Source organism: Aedes aegypti, chromosome 2, assembly GCF_002204515.2.
Source record: "Aedes aegypti strain LVP_AGWG chromosome 2, AaegL5.0 Primary Assembly, whole genome shotgun sequence".
Classification (NCBI taxonomy): Eukaryota; Metazoa; Arthropoda; class Insecta; order Diptera; family Culicidae; genus Aedes; species Aedes aegypti.
The window spans coordinates 93,452,572-93,466,159 of NC_035108.1; the positions used below are offsets into that span (position 1 = coordinate 93,452,572).

Genomic DNA, 13,588 nt, shown 5'->3' on the forward strand with positions numbered 1-13,588 from the left:
ATTGGATTTGGATTGGATTTGGATTGGATTTGGATTGGATTTGGATTGGATTTGGATTGGATTTGGATTGGATTTGGATTGGATTTGGATTGGATTTGGATTGGATTTGGATTGGATTTGGATTGGATTTGGATTGGATTTGGATTGGATTTGGATTGGATTTGGATTGGATTTGGATTGGATTTGGATTGGATTTGGATTGGATTTGGATTGGATTTGGATTGGATTTGGATTGGATTTGGATTGGATTTGGATTGGATTTGGATTGGATTTGGATTGGATTTGGATTGGATTTGGATTGGATTGGATTTGGATTGGATTTGGATTGGATTTGGATTGGATTTGGATTGGATTTGGATTGGATTTGGATTGGATTTGGATTGGATTTGGATTGGATTTGGATTGGATTTGGATTGGATTTGGATTGGATTTGGATTGGATTTGGATTGGATTTGGATTGGATTTGGATTGGATTTGGATTGGATTTGGATTGGATTTGGATTGGATTTGGATTGGATTTGGATTGGATTTGGATTGGATTTGGATTGGATTGGATTGGATTTTGGATTGGATTTGATTGGATTTGGATTGGATTTGGATTGGATTTGGATTGGATTTGGATTGGATTTGGATTGGATTTGGATTGGATTTGGATTGGATTTGGATTGGATTTGGATTGGATTTGGATTGGATTTGGATTGGATTTGGATTGGATTTGGATTGGATTTGGATTGGATTTGGATTGGATTTGGATTGGATTTGGATTGGATTTGGATTGGATTTGGATTGGATTTGGATTGGATTTGGATTGGATTTGGATTGGATTTGGATTGGATTTGGATTGGATTTGGATTTGGATTGGATTTGGATTGGATTTGGATTGGATTTGGATTGGATTTGGATTGGATTTGGATTGGATTGGATTGGATTGGATTTGGATTGGATTTGGATTGGATTTGGATTGGATTGGATTGGATTTGGATTGGATTTGGATTGGATTTGGATTGGATTTGGATTGGATTTGGATTGGATTTGGATTGGATTTGGATTGGATTTGGATTGGATTTGGATTGGATTTTGGATTGGATTTGGATTGGATTTGGATTGGATTTGGATTGGATTTGGATTGGATTTGGATTGGATTTGGATTGGATTTGGATTGGATTTGGATTGGATTTGGATTGGATTTGGATTGGATTTGGATTGGATTTGGATTGGATTTGGATTGGATTTGGATTGGATTTGGATTGGATTTGGATTGGATTTGGTGGATTGGATTTGGATTGGATTTGGATTGGATTGGATTGGATTTGGATTGGATTTGGATTGGATTTGGATTGGATTTGGATTGGATTTGGATTGGATTTGGATTGGATTTGGATTGGATTTGGATTGGATTTGGATTGGATTTGGATTGGATTTGGATTGGATTTGGATTGGATTTGGATTGGATTTGGATTGGATTTGGATTGGATTTGGATTGGATTTGGATTGGATTTGGATTGGATTTGGATTGGATTTGGATTGGATTTGGATTGGATTTGGATTGGATTTGGATTGGATTTGGATTGGATTTGGATTGGATTTGGATTGGATTTGGATTGGATTTGGATTGGATTTGGATTGGATTTGGATTGGATTTGGATTGGATTTGGATTGGATTTGGATTGGATTTGGATTGGATTTGGATTGGATTTGATTGGATTTGGATTGGATTTGGATTGGATTTGGATTGGATTTGGATTGGATTTGGATTGGATTTGGATTGGATTTGGATTGGATTTGGATTGGATTTGGATTGGATTTGGATTGGATTTGGATTGGATTTGGATTGGATTTGGATTGGATTTGGATTGGATTTGGATTGGATTTGGATTGGATTTGGATTGGATTTGGATTGGATTTGGATTGGATTTGGATTGGATTGGATTTGGATTGGATTTGGATTGGATTTGGATTGGATTTGGATTGGATTTGGATTGGATTTGGATTGGATTTGGATTGGATTTGGATTGGATTTGGATTGGATTTGGATTGGATTTGGATTGGATTTGGATTGGATTTGGATTGGATTTGGATTGGATTTGGATTGGATTTGGATTGGATTTGGATTGGATTTGGATTGGATTTGGATTGGATTTGGATTGGATTTGGATTGGATTTGGATTGGATTTGGATTGGATTTGGATTGGATTTGGATTGGATTTGGATTGGATTTGGATTGGATTTGGATTGGATTTGGATTGGATTTGGATTGGATTTGGATTGGATTTGGATTGGATTTGGATTGGATTTGGATTGGATTTGGATTGGATTTGGATTGGATTTGGATTGGATTTGGATTGGATTTGGATTGGATTTGGATTGGATTTTGGATTGGATTTGGATTGGATTTGTTGGATTTGGATTGGATTTGGATTGGATTTGGTTGGATTTGATTGGATTTGATTGGATTTGGATTGGATTTGGATTGGATTTAGATTGATTTGAATTGGAATTGGATTGGATTTGGAATGGATTTTGAGATAGTTAGGGCCCTATTGGTACACTTGTAATGGATGTTGAGATCAACTGTGTGATTTCTATTCATTGTCCTGTTCTTCTTGTTTTTTGTTTTTGATATCATTCCAATTATTCAATTACTCCAAGTAAGTGTATAATAACTGCAAATTAAATGACCTGATGGATTTTGTATTTTAAAGTGGCTGATAATAGGAAATATGTTCCAAAAGACTCCAACGTTCTGCAATTAGCCGTCGACCTGGTCTTTCCGTGAGGCAGAGCCGTGGACGTTGTCTAGCTTATCCAGCACCAACACAGCCATTGACCCTCAACAGCATCCATCAGCATCCATCCGTTGTCAGATACTTTAAGTCGCTTTCCGAAGATGATCAGTGGACCACTAACGTTGTGCACTCCGAACCGGATTGTGCCAGGGATGTCGAAGTGCTCGTAGTTCATCGGCAGGCGTCGTATCAGGACATTGTTCGTTCCAGGGATAAAACATATCGTAAGTTGTTGGATCTTTTCGATTGGGACGCTATGAAGGTTCCCATTGAGGAACAGCCATCGCAAGAGGCTCGAATGGCGGAAGAATCTTCGTCGGACGAAGAGACCGACAGTGCAGATGAGATAGCGCAGCATCAGGAAACTCGGGTCATTGCCTATCCTAGAACTACAGTTATTCGTTTTGAAGAGCATCCATCGGACCGTTTGAATGCATTGGAGCCTGTGATGGCTAAACCACCATTGAAGACAGGAAGAGGTAGAGATGCGACGGGGAGAGGGTCTGCAAGAGGACATTCGTCCCGATCTGGGGCTAAGGGTGAAGGAAGATTTAAGAATCAATAGTAGTTGAAACATTGGGATCTTTCGGTTAACTCACCCTGCAAATGTTTCACATTAATTGAATCTTTTAATTATAGCGATAATTTTTATAATCATGCGTAGGAAAATGGAAGTTAAGATTTGGTTGAATGGAGTAAATCTATTCTTCAATTGAAAAAAGGCAGATCATTAAACATGCAAGAAGAAAATGTGAGATTATGAAGCACGAAGTAGTATTAAAATAAAAAAGTAAGAAGACACAATGGACAAAACTAGGCTAAGGGACAAACAATAAGTAACAATGAAGTAATAAAACTGACAATGAAAAAAAAACAGGCAGTAAGATAGAAAACAGAACCTCAAGTCGAATCAAACAATAACATAGTGAATAAGATTAATTATGTAAATCAGATAATACTACGCTATGCACTTGACATATCTCACAGACATGCCTATCTTATTATCAGTTTATGAAATGCCCATTTTTGTTCGCACAATCAATCCACTCCCGTAAATTTCCGTCAAGCGTCACTGATCCGCCAGTGACCCGGGAAGAATACTACCCAGAATGTGGAGAAGCTTATCCGCTTGGTTTCCGACGAATCGTTACACGTCAGAAGCAGCATTCGCTACCTTTCTTCGGCGAAAATGGGAAATTATCGCGGCTCGAACTTTAGCATTTTCCTCCAAAGGTAGGCGCAGGCTATTTGTGTTTGTGCGGCGCTTATTGAGAGCCATTGAGAACTCTCCCCGGTGTATACTTTATTCGGTACGCCTGTTTCTACCCGTGATGAGTGATGAGCACAGTTTGTTTGCCGCCATTCTTTGTCATAACTGTTGGATGTTATTGTTACAAAGGTGGGGGTGAATGGAATCTGAAGTGCGCCTGATACTCTAATCTTCTCGGTACAGCAATGGCGGGTTCGTCGGTGGATCGAAATGCCTTCGTCTGGAGAAGCCGTACTGACGTTTATTCTGTAAGTAGCTAAAGTTGAAGGAACGACTATTCAATTTACAGCTTATAATATTTTTTTATGATAACATGAGATTCTTATTATGCAGAGACGATTCAGGTTTCAAAATAGCTTGAATGACAAAACAAAATTATACTCTCCAACATAAAGTCACACAAAATCGGACTCTTCTCGACCAATACAACAATGTTGTATGAATTACAACGTACATAAAATTTTTACACATCCTAAAAAAATCTAGTTTTAACTTTTTTAATCGTATATAGATAATTGGAATATTAATTTTTGCCAAATGAACACGTTTTGATGATAAAATATAAATCTTGAAATAACTCTGAACCATAATGATCGAAATGACTAATCATAGATTATTTAAATTATAGAACTGGTTTATGGTATGCCTGAACCAGCGGATTTTTAAAATGAGAATGTAGGGTAACCCGTGCCAAGATAAGTGAAGGGGCAAGTTTTGAACGTAATTACAAAGTTTTGCCATTTTCTATTCGTCATCAACGTCAACATCCCACCGCAAAATCGCTAGTGTTTGGAGGGGATTTTAACCACCAAATTGCCAAACAACCTCCAAATCGTTAAACAGTCAATAGAAAGACTTTTCAGTAAAAAAAAACATTTTGATTATCAATTTTTTTTCGCATAGAGCATTGTTTTTTTTTCTGAACGATATGTTACTACCACAATAAAAATGGATACAGGTTAAATAAAAGAGCTTTGGATTGATCCAATGCCCTTTTTAATTCTTTGTGCTTATAAAGCTGAGACGAACAGAGAGAGAGAATTATTACATTTTTGTTAAAAGTTAATTCAATAAAGGCTGACTCATCAAACGCCGTCCAAAATTATGGAGCAAGATGAATCACTGTTTGGAATTGTTCGTCAAGTTTCTAAAATAATGATCTTTTAATCGTTTTTTATCGTAGCGTACTTGTGTATTAAATAGGCCATGGAGAAAAACGCCGAAAGAGTCATTACCCCGAACACCACTACCCCGAATGCATAACATTTAGAGAGCGGGAGATAATTGTACGATTTCTTATGAGTATTTAACGAGTTTGGTTCAACAATGTATTTTTCAAATATTAGAAGATGAAAAAGCAGCTAGTTTTTCAGCAAATAATTTTTACATACTGAGTTTTGTTCAGATTTGTCCTCTAATTTTGGTGAGATTCACACAACCACATTGCAATGCTCTGAAGAACAGCCTATTTCGAAAAGAAGGGTGAATTTATTATGAAATAAATAGCTATAATATGCACAGAATTAGGATGCAGTAAAGTCTCTTATTGGATGTTGGTACCCACTTCCTCTACTCATTTTTGTAGGTGTTGGGCTACTAGCATTGAGATGTTCTTAAAGATTTTAAAACGATGGTAAACGATGGTGATGTAGGATCGCCATGATATAGTCGTTGCAATGGTTGTTCTATGGAACCCGCTTAAAGACCAACCTGAAAGACAACCGTTCCGCTATAGCAAGGAAACATTAATACACTTGTACACTCCAACCTCTTTTTACGACCGTTTTTTTACCGACGGTTCTTTTTCCGACCACTTTTTTACGACCGAAATTCAGATTAACGACCGTTTTTATAAATGATCATTATCTTGAAAAGTATTCAAAATAGAGGATCATGATGTTCAGCATAATTGTTCAGTAGTTCAAGGGCTAACATATGGGGTCATTCAATTGCGGAATTCTGCCACTAGGTGGCGCTAGTGAGCATAGAACTTTTGTTTTGCGGATAGCTCAGGATCCTGACCACTTAGAGAGATGGCGTCTTCGACAAAGTTGTTCAGTAGCTCAAGGACTATCATTATAAGCGCTATGAGGTTCAAAATTTTGCCACCAGGCGGCGCTAGTGAGCATGAAACTTTTGTTTTGCGGATTGCTCAGGATCCTGGCCACATAGAAAGATGGCGTCTTCGACAAAGTTGTTCAGTAGCTCAAGGACTATCATTATAAACGCTATGAGGTTCAAAATTTTGCCACCAGGTGGCGCTAGTGAGCATATAATTTTTGTTTTGCGGATATCTCAGGATCCTGACCACTTAGAAAGATGGCGTCTTCGGCAAAGTTGTTCAGTAGCTCAAGGACTGTCATTATTCTAGCCAAGAGATTCGAGATTTCGCCACCAGGTGGCGCTATTGAGCATAGAATTTTTGTTTTCCGGATAGCTCAGGATCCTGACCACTTAGAAAGATGGCGTCTTCGGCAAAGTTGTTCACTAGCTCAAAGACTATCATTATAAAAGCTATGAGATGGCTATATTACTGTGTTCGACTACTATCGCCCACGTTATACTTTCGCTGATTTTCATAGTGTAAACCGCCGGTAAATTCGCGCGTAACTGTTTAACAGTGAGATTTGTTGGTGTTTTGAGTGGTTCTAGTGCAGTAAGGTAGGAGCATGCATTTTTAATAATAATAATTAATTGATTATTAGTGCCAAATAAAGTGCTCGGTGAAAGTACTATGGCGGTACATACAAAGGTATAAAAGCAATCCAATAGAGGCTGCGATTGAGAGAGGCTGTCTTAGTATTGAGCCTTGCATGCAAGTTTCGTTGTAAGCATAGTGATTGCGCATGATATTTATACGGTGCATACTATGATGTATCTGCTGCAAATATAAATGCAGTTGAAAGAATTTATTGCTTAATAAGGATATAGTAATCGGTCCTAATAGTGCTAATATTCCGAAAAGAAGTACTCTGTGATAGCTACAAATAAATCATTAAAATCCGTACAATAAAGTGCTACTAAATTATATGTGTCAGTGTTTCCCAATTTTTGATTTGTTTGACATGAAAAAAAGACAGTGTGCAGTGAGAAAGAAATTAATATTAAAATAATTTGTTTTCTCCAATAGTTTTTATTTATTTATTTAATTTTGTCTTTATTTTATTTTATCATCATTTTTCTCTAAATTTTTTTTTCTTTATTTGTGTACTTATTAAATTATTGACTTTTTTTTTTGTTTTATTATTTTTTTTTTATTAATATTATTTTTTTTTATTAAATTTTAATTTTTATTTTATTTTGTTTTTTTTTTCAATATATTTATTTATTTTATTTATATTATTTTTTTTTGTTTTCTTTTTTGTTTATTGCTACTGTACATATTGCTTTTCTTATGTCAGCGTTTTTAACTTGTTCTTTTTTCCTAAATAAACGTTCTTCACAATAATAACAATAAAAATAAGAAAATTAATGCACATATACGTACGACAAACAATTAAACATAAATTTTGCAACATTAAAGTACATATAGTATTCCTCACTGTTACAGAGCTCAAGTACGGCGTACAATGGAATTTACTAGAGAAAATGACTTAATCGAGAAAGAATCGTTGGAGGGAGTAAGCTCCTGTTCCTCATCAATTCTTAACACTCCTGATCGGGAAGACATGTATGTAGATGATGATGACTATGATGATGGGATTAATGTCACTCTACTATCGTCATCTGTTATTATGGAATCGAACAAGGATTCTTTACAAAATACTGTAGAGGAAAAGCAGATGGAAGCTTCTATCGCTACACTTAACTCTACTAACAATGGAGATGAAAAAGGTTGCAGTAAGCTACCATCAACCGCTGTAGCTACAAGTGATAAAAAGCAGAAACGTCTCAATGGAGCTGGCAAGAAAAGGTTTAAATACCTCGTAGCACATGGACATAGTCCAAATGAAGATCGTATATTAGCGGAAACCCCATTCCGCGTGGTGCAACCCGATCCATCTAAGCGTCGCAGAAATGCAGACCTAAGTGAATCTACATCTAGCGACACAAATCCGCCCAAAAAGCTTGCTCGTCAAGTTGTAAGAGGACAGTCTTCTAAAGCAAAGTCCTCAGTTCAACAGAGACTTGAACAAGCTTCAAAGGGCGGCGTCTCGTTAGATCCTAAAGAGGCTGAGGGAAACAACAGACTCAATAAACCATTGTTCTCAGAAGTAGTGAACTGTACTAGAATTGGCATCCTTCCCGAAGGCTTTCCTAACACAGAATTTACTACCCAACAATTGGTCATTATTCAAAATGCTATTCTTAAAAAAGTTGCTGAACAAAGGAAGGAACCAATTAAACTTAAATTCGACAATTGTTTGTTCAGACCAGGGCATATGATCATTATCTGCAAAAACCAGGACACAGTCAACTGGCTAAAGGCTAAAATCTCCAATATCAAACCATGGGAGAATGCAAGCCTTATTGCAGTTGAAGAAAAAGACATACCCCGGCCTGAAATATTAGTAGGATTCTTTCCACGCAGTGAACAGGATTCTAACGAAGAAATCTTAGCTTTTATAGAAAGTCAGAATGAAGACTTAATAGTCGATGCTTGGAGGATTCTTAAGAGATATACGGTCAAACAGCATCACGTGGAACTCATTTTCACTGTTGATGCCGTTTCCATGAAGTCTCTGGAAAATTGCAAGTTTTACAAATTCGGAGTGGCCTATATAAGGAAAAGAAATTCGAAGGCTGAAGTTATTGAAGATAACGAAGAAAAAGCAAGTAAGGATAAAACAAGTAAATCCAGACAACATTTAGAAGGAGCTAGAGACGTTGAGATGAGCGAGCCTGGCCCAATAGGGGTGGACAACACATTAAAAAGTGATGAAAACAATGCACACTACACTCTAACTACGAGTACCACTATCGTCAATCAATGCTCTCCACATTCCAAGGAGAAAAATAATGATAAAAGCACTGTGGTACACTCTATTTCTCAACCGGATCATACTAAAAAAAGGAACAACAATTTGGAATACCGCCAGATAGAATCCCACAAACAAACACTTAAAAAAGAGGCGGATAAACTGCCTGCAAATCAAAACAAATAATTTAAGAGAAATGACCAAAAGAAGCATAAAATTTATACAAGAAAACCTTCATCATGCAAAGGCTGCTTCTGCAATTTTGAGCAAAACGTTTATCAAAGGCAAACTGGACGTGGCTCTTCTACAAGAGCCATGGACAAAAAAACATACAATTTTAGGATTACAAACTACTGGATGTAAGTTGATTTATGATAATACGCAGCTCGCTCCTAGAGCTGCAATTCTACTCAACTGTAACGTTAAATTCACACCAATTTCAGAATTCATCGGAAGAGATATTGCTGCTATTTCCCTAGAGGTGCCAACTGCAAAAGGAAAAACGATTGTGTATGTCGCATCCGCTTATTTTCTTGGCGATGTTGATGAAGTACCTCCTCCGGAAGTTGCAGCTTTTGTGTCTCACTGCAAAAAACAAAACAAAGCATTTATCATCGGATGTGACGCAAATGCGCATCACACTATATGGAGCAGCACAGGAATCAACAGTAGAGGTGAGTTACTCTTTGACTACGTATCTCAGAATGACATAGATATATGCAATAAGGGTAATTCTCCAACATTTTCCAATGCTATACGAGAGGAAGTATTGGACTTAACTCTTTGTAGTTCAAAACTCTCAGATAATATAAACAATTGGCATGTATCTGACGAAATATCTTTATCAGACCATAAGCAAATTTTATTTGAATTCTGCGCAAAAGATATATTAAGAGAAACTTTCAGAGACCCACGGAAAACAAACTGGGAATTATTTTGTTCTCGACTTAAATACCAAAAGGAATCCATTTCTGACACGATAAATTCATATTTGGAACTAGAAAAGGCAGCCGACTGCTTAACTTCTTCCATCATTAATGCTTACAATGAAAGCTGTCCAGCAAAAGAACGATCTACTTGTAAAGATGTTCCTTGGTGGAACTACCGGTTAGAGAAGCTACGAAAAAATGCTCGAAAACAATTCAATCGGGCAAAATTATCAAGAAATTGGTCTCTGTATAAAGAGGCCTTAACCAATTATAATAAAGAAATAAGAAGATCAAAGCGTAAAAATTGGAGATACATGTGCGAAGGCATAGAAAGTTCTCATGAAGCTGCAAGACTTCGGAAAGTTCTTTCTAAGGATCATAATAATGGTCTAGGTACGTTAAAAAAGGACGATGGGTCCTACACTGCAGATACACAAGAAAGTTTGGAATTAATGGTGAAAACTCATTTTCCTGGATCCATCCCCATAACAAATCGATCAAGAAATCAAGATATCAGTACCTCTTTAAATGGATCTGATAGATCCAATATAGAGGTTGCAGATATTTTTACATATTCTAAGATTGAATGGGCATTGGATTCTTTCGAATCTTTCAGAACACCTGGTTTAGATGGGATTTTTCCGGCGCATCTTCAAAAGTGCAAGGAAACTATTATCCCTATTCTAATGACTCTATTCAAATCTAGCTTTCTTCTGGGATATCTTCCAACTAAATGGAGGCAAGTCCGGGTAGTGATTATACCGAAATCTAATAAAAAAGATAAAACAGTGCCAAAATCATTTAGGCCAATAAGTCTTACATCAATATTTTTAAAAATAATGGAAAAGCTTATAGATGAGTACATTAAATCAAATATACTTAAAAATAAGCCATTAAGTAGAGCTCAATTCGCTTATCAGACTGGTAAGTCGACACTTTCAGCTCTACATTCGCTGGTTTCAAAAATTGAAAAAACTTTTGACACTAAGGTGATACTATTGGCTGCTTTTCTCGATGTAGAAGGCGCGTTTGACAACGCTAGTTTTACATCGATGAAAAACGCCATGAGAAATCGAGATTTCCCTGAAAAAATGATTGAGTGGATAGAAGAGATGCTATCTAGAAGGGAAATATCAGCATATCTAGGAGATTCAGTTGTAAAGGTAACAGCTGTTCAAGGCTGTCCGCAAGGGGGAGTTCTCTCTCCTCTTCTCTGGTCTCTGATTGTTGATGACCTACTTGTAAAGCTAAAGCTTCAAGGATTCGAAATAATTGGATTTGCAGATGATATTATTATTATAGTCCGCGGAAAATTCGATAAAACTGTTTCCGAGCGAATGCAAACAGCACTCAACTTAACCTTAGCATGGTGCAATAATGAAGGATTAAGTATAAATCCTGATAAAACTACAATAGTACCGTTTACAAGAAAACGTAAAGTCTGCATTTCAGCTCTCAAAATAGGAGATACTAAACTATCCTTATCTCTTAGTGCCAAATTTGTAGGTGTTGTATTAGATTGTAAGCTTGTTTGGAATAAGCATATAGAACAACAGATAGAAAAAGCAAGAAATGCTTTCTGGGGCTGCAAAAGAACCTTTGGTAAAAAATGGGGTCTGAAACCGAAGATGATATGCTGGATCTATTCGGCCATTGTTAAACCCATTATTTCATACGCATCAATTTTTTGGTGGGAAAAAACCAAACAAGTCGCTACTCAAGCTAAGTTAAATAAACTACAAAGGCTTGCTACTATTTCAATTACTGGGGCAATACGAAACACCCCTTCAAATGCGTTGAACGCAATGTTAAATCTTCTTCCACTTCATGACTATATACAAATGGATGCAGTTAAGAGTGCTATCAGAGTCAGAAGGTCCATAGATAGCGCTGATAGTGAACTAAAAGGACATATGACTATATTGAAGCACTTCAAAATAAGTCCAGTGTACTTAGTGAACGAAGATTATATGTTGAAGCGTAACTTTTTTGATCATCGTTTTTGGGTTGCTGATGTAACTCGCCAGGATTGGGACACAGGAGGACCAAATTTCCGATCTGGATCATGAATTTTTTTCACTGATGGTTCAAAACAAGATAACATGGTAGGGTCAGGAGTGTTTGGCCCAGGAGTAAATGTATCTTATGCACTGGGAAGTTGGCCAACAGTTTTTCAGGCCAAAATTTATGCCATTCTTGAATGCGCTGACATTTGTCTTAAAAGGCGCTACCGGAATGCTAATATATGTATTTGTTCGGATAGCAAAGCAGCCTTGAACGCTTTGAAGTCTAGAACTTACACATCAAGACTTGTTTGGGAGTGTTCCAAGCTACTGCAGCAGTTGTCCTATCGTAATAAGGTTAATCTATATTGGGTTCCTGGCCATTGCGGAATAGAAGGAAATGAAAAAGCTGATCAGTTAGCAAAACAAGGTTCTTCCATGCAATTTATAGGGCCTCAACCGTTCTTCGGAATGGCCTCTTGTGCTCTGAAAATGCAATTAAAGAGCTGGATGAAGGCAAAAATTAAACTAAACTGGAAGAACGCAATGGACTCTCGTCAGTCCAAACGATTCATTGAACCAGATGCCTATCAAACACAGAGGTTGTTAAACCTCAATAAACACGATCTAAGTACTTATACTGGCTTATTAACTGGCCACTGCCCCAGCAAACGTTACCTTAAAATTATAGGTAAATTGCCAGAAGATATGTGTCGTTTCTGTAAATTAGAAAGCGAAAGCACTGAACATTTGTTGTGCAAGTGTGTTGCACTATACCACAAGCGTTGTAGATATTTAGATAAAGGCTTGCTAGAGCCTAATGAAATTCAGTTCTATCATCCAAAACAGGTACTACATTTTATTCGAAACGTAGTACCTGATTGGGATGCACGCCAATAGCTGTGGAGATAGTTACTTCATATAGAAACATATTTCTACAGTACAGCAAAAACAAAGAGGATAACACCACAATAGATCAACTTAATGGTCGCAGTGGTATCATGTCCCCACAGAGGACAAAAAAAAAAGCTATGAGATTCAGAATTTTGCCACCAGGCGGCGCTCCTGACCACTAAGAGAGATGCCGTTTTCGACAAAGTTGTTCAGTAGCTCAAGGACTATCATTATAAACACTATGAGGTTCAGAATTTTGCCACCAGGCGGCGCTAGTAAGCATGAAACTTTTGTTTTGCGGATAGCTCAGGATCCTGGCCACTTAGAAAGATGGCGTCTTCGGCAAAGTTATTCAGTAGCTCAAGGACTATCATTATTCTAGTCAAGAGATTTGAGATTTTGCCACCAGGCGGCGCTATTGAGCATAGAATTTTTGTTTTCCGGATAGCTCAGGATCCTGACCACTTAGAAAGATGGCGCCTTCGGCAAAGTTGTTCAGTAGCTCAAGCGCTATCATTATAAAAGCTATGAGATTCAAAATTTTGCCACCATGGGGCGCTAGTAAGCATCAAACTTTTGTTTTGCGGTTATCTAAGGATCTAAGCCACTTAGAAAGATGGCGCCTTCGGCAAAGTTTTTCAGTAGCTCAAGCGCTATCATTATAGAAGCTATTAGATTCAAAATTCTGCCACTAGGCGGCGCTTGTGAGCATAGAACTTTTGTTTTTTAGGTATATCAGGATCCGCTCACTAGCGCCGTCTGGTGGCAAAATCTCGAATCTCGTGGC

General features: G+C 37.3%; 1 long non-coding RNA gene across 1 annotated transcript; it reads left to right on the plus strand.

The window, feature by feature from the left end:
• The first annotated feature begins 2,548 nt into the window (after window positions 1-2,548).
• LOC5572685 lies at window positions 2,549-3,772 on the plus strand. Its single transcript, XR_002499794.1, has 2 exons — window positions 2,549-2,648; window positions 2,703-3,772. It is a non-coding gene; the product is annotated as an uncharacterized LOC5572685 (long non-coding RNA).
• The last annotated feature ends 9,816 nt before the right edge of the window (window positions 3,773-13,588 follow it).